Below are 8,017 nucleotides of genomic sequence, written 5' to 3'. Positions count from 1 at the left end.
ATCCACACCAGCAGGTAAGACAAACTTATTAGGAAAAAATTAACTGCAGTTTTCCCCAATGTCTGTGTCAGATAACATTTTTCCTCTGTAACTTTGGACTAAAGGTTGAAAGGATACCAAAAAGCAGTCACACACTCCTGCACATGTGCATGCAGGCAGACATCTACTTCCATATTAATGGAAAACATGCATTAATGGAAAAACATCAAACTTTAAGCATTAACTTAAGAGGTGGTTTAAGGACACATGAATCTCCTGCTTTTCCAATTGAATCAGCATTTACTTCATAAATATCAAAACTATACTTAAAAATCTTTGACAAAAGGTTTGCGGAGTTCTTAAAATAATTGGTATCAGTTCCATGTGAATCAGTCATTTTAGGACATGTCACGATCAGACCCTTCCATGTGCCGTGTTTTCCGTCATGTGTTTAGTTCTGTTCCAGTTTCGTTTTGTCCTCACATTGTTTGATTGCGTACACATGTCCCTCGTTTCGAGTTCATGTATTTAAACCCTGTTGTGTGCCTTGGTCGTGGCTGTTCGTTGTTTGTTTATTTGGAGGTTTGACTGTTTGTTTGAATTAATGATTGAATGTTTGTTGGTTGTTTCTTTGTACTCCGTGCCTGTGTTTATCTTAGCCTTCGTGTTTCCTAGTCCTGAGTGTTCCCTTGCCTTAGTTATAGCCTGCTTCCCTAGTTTGCCTTCGTGTGTTTTTGTTTTGTAATGTATCCCAGTACTCTCTGTGTCGGCTCTATGACCCTGGACTGTATAAACGACTCTGATTTTGGATTTGCCCAGAATAAATCTCGCTCCTTTCAGCACATGCGTCCGACTCCTTACCGCTGAACGCTACAAGATGCATGCAATGCTGCATGTTATTTGCATGTTAGTTTTTTAAATAAATGCTCCAGCATACACTTAACCGGAAGGAGCTAAAAATTCCATCTATATTACAGAAACTTGCCAAGAGAAGTGATCAGGAAGTAGATGGTAACACTGCCACGATAATATTTACCTTTTAGCAGTTTCTCCTTTTTCAAGATTATTCTTATATAAAAGGCCTTTATATCTACTACTGTCACTTTTATATCAGCTCACTTTATTATCCTATTTACATTTTTGCATACAAGCTTTGATTTCTGCTGTTATACACATACATATGCACTCCCATGCATACTCCTTAACACCCAAACTCACCCACAACATAGCTGGAGTCAGGTTACTCTGTGCAAATGTTAGCCAGGCTTGCTGGTCAAACACAGCTCAAGCTAGATCAGACTGGATTTGGGTGTATGTGTAAATGAAAATCATACAGAGGCAGTGTAATTACATAGAATTTTAAATATATATTTTTGTGTGTAAGAGTATATCACTGTGACCTGTTAATAGAACATGTTTTGGAACATATGCTCATGCCCCCTCACACAAGTTATTAAACTTTGATGTTATCATACCACTTTATGAACTATGTCAACCATCAATCAAATTTCACTGGGAATGAGTGATTATAAATTCCCCCATGTATTGATTAAATGTATTAAATTAATTCTTTGTTTTCTTAGTTGTGGGAGTGGGTGTGTGAAAGAGCACTCCTCCCACTAAGGTCCCCTTGAAATTGGCATGGATCTCATCAGGTCATTAAAGTTATGTTTGTAAGAGTACGGCTTTATATTAGTCCTGGAGGATTATGCAATGCATTACCTGGAAACAGTGCTTCTTCAGGACAGTGCTGTGTCGTCTATTGAATCGGAACCCTGAAAGAGATTCTAACTGTTTAAGGCATAGCTTTTATTTCATGTACACTGTGCAAACTCTGAATTACTAGGGATTAAGTCGAATTGCAATGTATCTTTTAGCTTCAAACCAGTGGCCTGCTCGAGCAATTTAATCCAACATTCAAAACATGTTTTGAAAGTTTGTCAATGAAGATGCTAGAAGTTGGGTTACATGACAGGACACCCTTCTCTTAGCAGTGTGAGGGCTCCCACCAGCCTCCATGGGGCATCTGGGTAAGGAGAGTGTTCCAAATTAATATAAACCAGAGAATATTAAGGTGAGTGTGTAAAAAGGACCAATTGATCACAGAGTAAAGAGAGCAGTGATGTGTTCCAAAAGGGGCATTAGTAGCAATGGTAGAATGATAAAGAATATCAAGTGTTTAAAGTGCACATTTATATGGCAGTCTGCAAGTTGCATCACCATAATCCAACTAAGGAAGGATAATAATTTGGGCCAGAGTGATCTTGCCTTCACAGGTAAAAGAGGAACTAAAGGATCTTTAGTAACCAGACAGAAAAGAGAAAGAATATAATCTCTTTTTTCATGCTGTGACATTAGACATAGATTAGACAGTCATTAAACCAAGCTAAAGAACGTAAACCATATGCTGCCAAATTCAGCAGTTCCGGGATAAAAGTATTGCATGCAGATCTGAAGACAAGGACTGAATTCTAGAGTAAGTTCTTGGGTATTTGAGGTGTTGAAGGAGAAAGTGCAGCTCTATGAATGCATCATCAACAGACACTTTGGCCTGCTTTTCCAGCATTTTGCCCCAGTAGAGTTGATGCACATTATTTGAGAGCAGCCTCCTTGGTTTGCTGGAATGACTCATTTTGGTTGCTAAAATCTTTCTTGTGAGAATGTTTCTTGCTTGGTTATACACAGTCCTGTCTTAATTTCTGCATGCCTCCTCTTTAGCCTGATTCAGTCTTTTGAGCTTAGAAGTTAACCTTGGTTTGCCAAATCCCACCTCAGACTCTCTAATTACACCTCATTGCTACTGATTCCCACACACCAATCACTGCTGAAGTGGAAAAAGACGAGGATAGGCCAGGAGGCCACCACTACGCTGGGAACAGGCTCATGACGGGCAGCGCCTCTCATGCCAGGAACTGGAATGGGAACTGAACTGGCAGTGTCTCTTCCGCCAGGGACTGGAAGGGATACTGAACTGGCAGCGTCTCTTACACCAGGGACTGGAAGGGATACTGAACTGGCAGCGTCTCCCATGCCTGGAACACTCATGGCGACGGTATCCACTATACCGGGCACAGGAACACGATCAGGATGAGCAGCGTTACCTGCGCCGGGGACTGGAACAGGATCAGAACTGACGGAGTCATCTCTTGCGCTGGGGACTGGGTCTGTCCAGGTGGAGTCATCACTCGAGCCAGGGACCAGATCTGGCCGGGCGGCATCATCTGTTGCACCAGGGACCAGATATGGCCAGGTGGCGTCATCTGTCACGCCTCTGGCTGGCTGAGCAGCTGAAAGGGGAGTAGCTGCAGATGGCAGGTTTGGGGTTTTTCCAAGTTTGGTTTATTTGTCACATACATAGTCATACACAGTATAAGTCGCAGTGAAATGGTTGAGAGTGCTCTGTCCAAACTGAGGAAAAAGAAAACAGGAGTGCATAGAGAAATATATATTCTATATATGTACAAAAATATATTAACAATGTATGTACAATATATGTATATTATGTTTATATACACAATGTACAATGTATATGGTTATGTATATATGTATGTACACAATGTACAGAATGTACAGTTCCATCTTGTAGAGGACATATTTGCAGTTTTTATGTTACATGGTGGTGGTGGTACCCACAGTTTATTAGTTTCCCTGATTCAGGGCCCGAATGGCCTGTAGGAAGAAGCTCCTTTCTAGTCTCTCTGTCTTGGTCTTCAGGGAGTGAAAGCGCTTCCCTGACCTCAACAGAGAGAAGAGCCTATTGTTGGGATGGGTGGGGTCCTTCACAATCCTCCTGGCTTTGGTCTGGCACCGCTTGTAGTAGATGGTCTGCAGGTCAGGAAGTTCCGTGTAAGTGATGCGCTCTGCTGAACGCACTACCCTTTCGAGTGCTTGTCTGTCCTGCTTGGTGCTGTTCCCAAACCAGACTGTGATGTTCCCCATGAGGATGCTCTCGATAGTGCAGGTGTAGAAGTTCCACAGTACCTTGGAGGGCAGTCTGAAGTCTCTTAGGCGTCTGAGGTGGTAAAGACGCTGACGAGCCTTCTTTGCCAGGGAGTTGGTATGGCAGGACCAGGACAGGTCCTGCAAGATGTGAACAACAAGGTACCTGAAACCATCTACTCTCTCCACCGTGGTTCTACTGATCCTCACAGGTTGGTAGTGCCGCTCCTGCTTTCTGCTGCAATCCACGATCAGCTCCTTTGTCTTACTGACCTTTAGGAGATTATTTTCCTGGCACCAGTTTTCCAGGTGTTTAATCTCCTCCAGGTAGGCCCTCTCATCGTTGTCCGAGATCAGGCCCATGACAACAGTGTCGTCAGCAAACTTGACAATGACGGTGGAGCTGGAAGTGGCTGTGCAGTCGTAGGTGTGCAGTGAGTAGAGCAGGGGGCTTAGGACACAACCCTGAGGAGCTCCAGCGCTGAGGGTGAGGGTGGATGAGGCACAGTTGCCCACCCATACTGATTGTGGTCTGTCTGTTAGGAAGTTGGAGATCCAGTCGCACAGGGATGTATGCAGTCCTAGATCCCCCAACTTAGTAGTGAGTAGGGAGGGGATGATAGTGTTAAATGCTGAACTGTATTCGACAAACAGCATTTTAACATAATTACCCCTCCCTTTGTCCAGGTGGGTCAGTGTGGTGTGGAGCAGATGTGCAATTGCATCATCAGTGGAGCGGTTGTGGTGGAATGCAAACTGCAGTGGGTCCATGGAGGCTGGCAGTTATGATATGATGAAGTCTCTGACTAGCTTTTCAAAGCACTTTATCATGACTGATGTGAGGGCAACAGGGCAGTAGTCATTGAGGCCGGAGGGTCGAGGTTTCTTCGGGACGGGGACGATGGTGGATCGCTTGAAGCTGGACGGGACGATACCAAGCATCAGGGAGGGATTGAAGATGTTGGTGAATACCGGGGCTAGCTGATCTGCGCAGGCTTTGAGGACTCTCCCGCAGATACCGTCTGGTCCCACTGCCTTCCTGGTATTCACCCTTTTAAACACTCTCCTCACGTCACTCTCCGTGATGATGAGAGGGGGCTGTTCTATGGTGGGCTCTGCGCCTGCACTGCTGGCTGTGCCGATAGTACCATTAGCACTAGCACTGTTAGCATTAGCGCTGCTAGTGTTAGCGCTGCTAGGTGTAGCCTCGAAGCGAGCGAAGAATGGCGAACGAGCTGAATACAGAGACTCATCCGCACATCAGTCCGGAGGGTGGGCTCCTGTAGTCCTTGATCGTCCGTAGTCCCTGCCACAGGGATCTAGAGCCACTCTGCTGGAACTGTGTCTAGTTTCCTCCCGTAGCGTCGCTTCGCCTCCCTCACCGCCCTGTGCACTCCATATGCCGCAGACTTGTACTTGTCCATGTTCCCGCTGATGATCCTGGCGTTGTAGGCAGCAGTGCGAGAGTTCAGAGCCTCGTGGATGGTTTTGTCCACCCAGGGCTTCTGGTTAGGAAACTTCTTGATGGTGATTCTCAGAATTGTGTCGTCCAACAATTTCCTACCAGTTTTTGCCACAAACCATGTTGTTAACAGTTGGAAAAAACCCTCCACAGTCCTGGCTTCCTGAGCTTTGTGTTGGAATATTAATTTAGACCAATCTAGTGCTTTCCCCAAAGAAAGGTCTTCATGAAGAGCAACTTCACTAGTTCAGGGGGATTAGGGCAGGTCAGATACGGTAGTTGTGGCACTGCATAACGAATCTCCCCACCGACTGCTACTCCCAATTATACTCACTTGGAGCCGCCATAAGTGAGGCCAAAACCAGGGGCTTCCCATCCTTGAGAGTGGAGAGCAGAGTCTTGAGATACTCTAACTCCACATCAGGGAGTGATCCAGCATCCCTCGTTGTGTGGCGTGAGGGTTGCTGAACCAAAGAGGACGGAACACGATGCGACGGACTGAAGCTCTCCTGCTGCATTCTCTTTAAATTAGGTTGGTTTGTTCTGTAACGATTTCCCTTAGGAACAGGCAAGAGGCAGAACGCATGCACAGGGAGGCAGTTTATTAAATGAGGGAAACAATCACAGAGGGCAAAATCAACAGAGGCAAAGGGAAAACACAGAGGCGAGGTAACATATGAACGAGGCAAATGACAAGGCAAGGGAGACGACAAACATTGCAGGCGTAATACTGATTTGACAGACAAACAAGACTTACCAAAATAACCAACCACTAGAAGACAAAACACAGGGTACAAATAACCAGGACAATTAGACAGTAAACAGACTCAGGTGAATTTAGGAACAGGGAGAACCAAAACACGGACTGGAATTAATGAATTAATTAATGTTAAGAGCTTTAGTGAGGTCACATACTGATAATTGATAATTAGTTCTGGATCACAAATGTCCTGCCAACACTTTCTAGGTATGGTTATGGTTTGGCAGCAGGCTCAATAAGTTTTATATACTCTTGAGTTAGCAATTCTAAGGACAAAAATAATTGCTTATAAGTTTACATTCCATCATAATCACAGCCTGGAAAGAAGGCGGCAATACTTTCAAAAAACAGTGTATAATCTTTTTCAAAGTGAAGTCGCCCTGGAGAATGTTTCCAAGCCTGCACAATTGTGCGTCCTGCCCTGTACATTTTAGAGCATTAGCTGCTTTGACACACTTAACTTAACTCAGAAAGGGGTTAATGAGTTGATTAGTTCAATCAAGTTTGTTTGGAACAGGAGCAAAAAAATGCAGAGCAGGTGGCTTTCGGGATCAGAGCTGGGAAAATCTGGTCTAAATGATGAAGGTTTCTCTATTCACAAAGTTTATCAATAAACCCCACACTCTACCATCACTTATCCTATACTAAAATAAATCACAAATGGAAAGATTCCTATCTATTAAATGTTAGGTCACAGTATTAGTAACATCAGTATGTTGTAAGTAAAGATGGATTTACAAACCATTGTCATGGTACAAGTTAGCTAATGTGAAGTCCATCCATCCAATTTCAGACATACACTTTCAATGAAAATTGAAAATTTTCTTTCAATTCAGTTTGAATAAAAGGTTGAAATACAACTGAGGATGAGCTATGTAGCTGGTAACATTTGCATATAAATATTAGTGAAGTTTTATTTATATAGCACCTTTCAGGGAACCCAAGGTTGCTTTAAAATTAACACACACAGCTTTTTACCTCCACTCACACACTGATGGGAAGCTGCAGCCAATTTGCGCACAGTGTATTCTCAACCAGAAACCTCAGTCCCCTGGGGGACTGAATCGAGTGCAGGAAGGGGAGAAAGGATAACACCCAGGACAGAGTACTATCCATCACCGGGCATACAGTCATTCTCTCTCTCTCTCTCTCTCTCTCTCTCTCTCTCTCTCTCTCACACACACACACACACACAATCATACACACACCAGGGCAATTTATTAAGGATAGTCAATTGTCCTAACCTGCATGTTTTTGGATTGTGGGAGGAAACCAGAGACCCCAAGGGAACCCATACAGACACAGGAAGAACATGGAAACTCCATCCAAATAGGGGCACAACCCCAAGAGAGGCAAACGTGTTAATTACCAAGCCACTGTGCTGCTCCAAATATCAATCGACCTTGTGTTTACCTTCTATATGGACACAGATGCAAATGAAAATACTACTTTATCAAAGCTTAGCTCTGGTAAGGGAAGAGATATGGAAACTGAGAGAAAAAGAGAAGAAAAATATTGGATCAATTTATCAACACAAACCTATTATAATTATAGTGTCAAAATATAATATTTTTAAATAAATATATTATTGTATAGAACACATTTTGCTTGCATTTGTGTACTGTTTGAGGCACATTTTTCATTTAAATCCAAAATGATGCAAACTCAAACATGAAATAAAAAAGGTGCAGATAATTTTACTAAATAATTTTTAATAACTTTTGGCAGAAGAGACAAGTGAAGAGTTGAAGAGAAAGGAACAGGTAGTTAATACGGAGGGAAACAGAACAAATGTAGAGAGCAGAGAAAGAAATTAACAGAAAAATCAAGCCACGTTTAAAAATAAACCAGTAACAGATGAAGATAATTACTGATTT

The sequence above is a fragment of the Electrophorus electricus genome, chromosome 15 (genome assembly GCF_013358815.1).
Source record: "Electrophorus electricus isolate fEleEle1 chromosome 15, fEleEle1.pri, whole genome shotgun sequence".
Classification (NCBI taxonomy): domain Eukaryota; kingdom Metazoa; phylum Chordata; class Actinopteri; order Gymnotiformes; family Gymnotidae; genus Electrophorus; species Electrophorus electricus.
Note: the sequence above shows the minus strand (reverse complement) of the source record.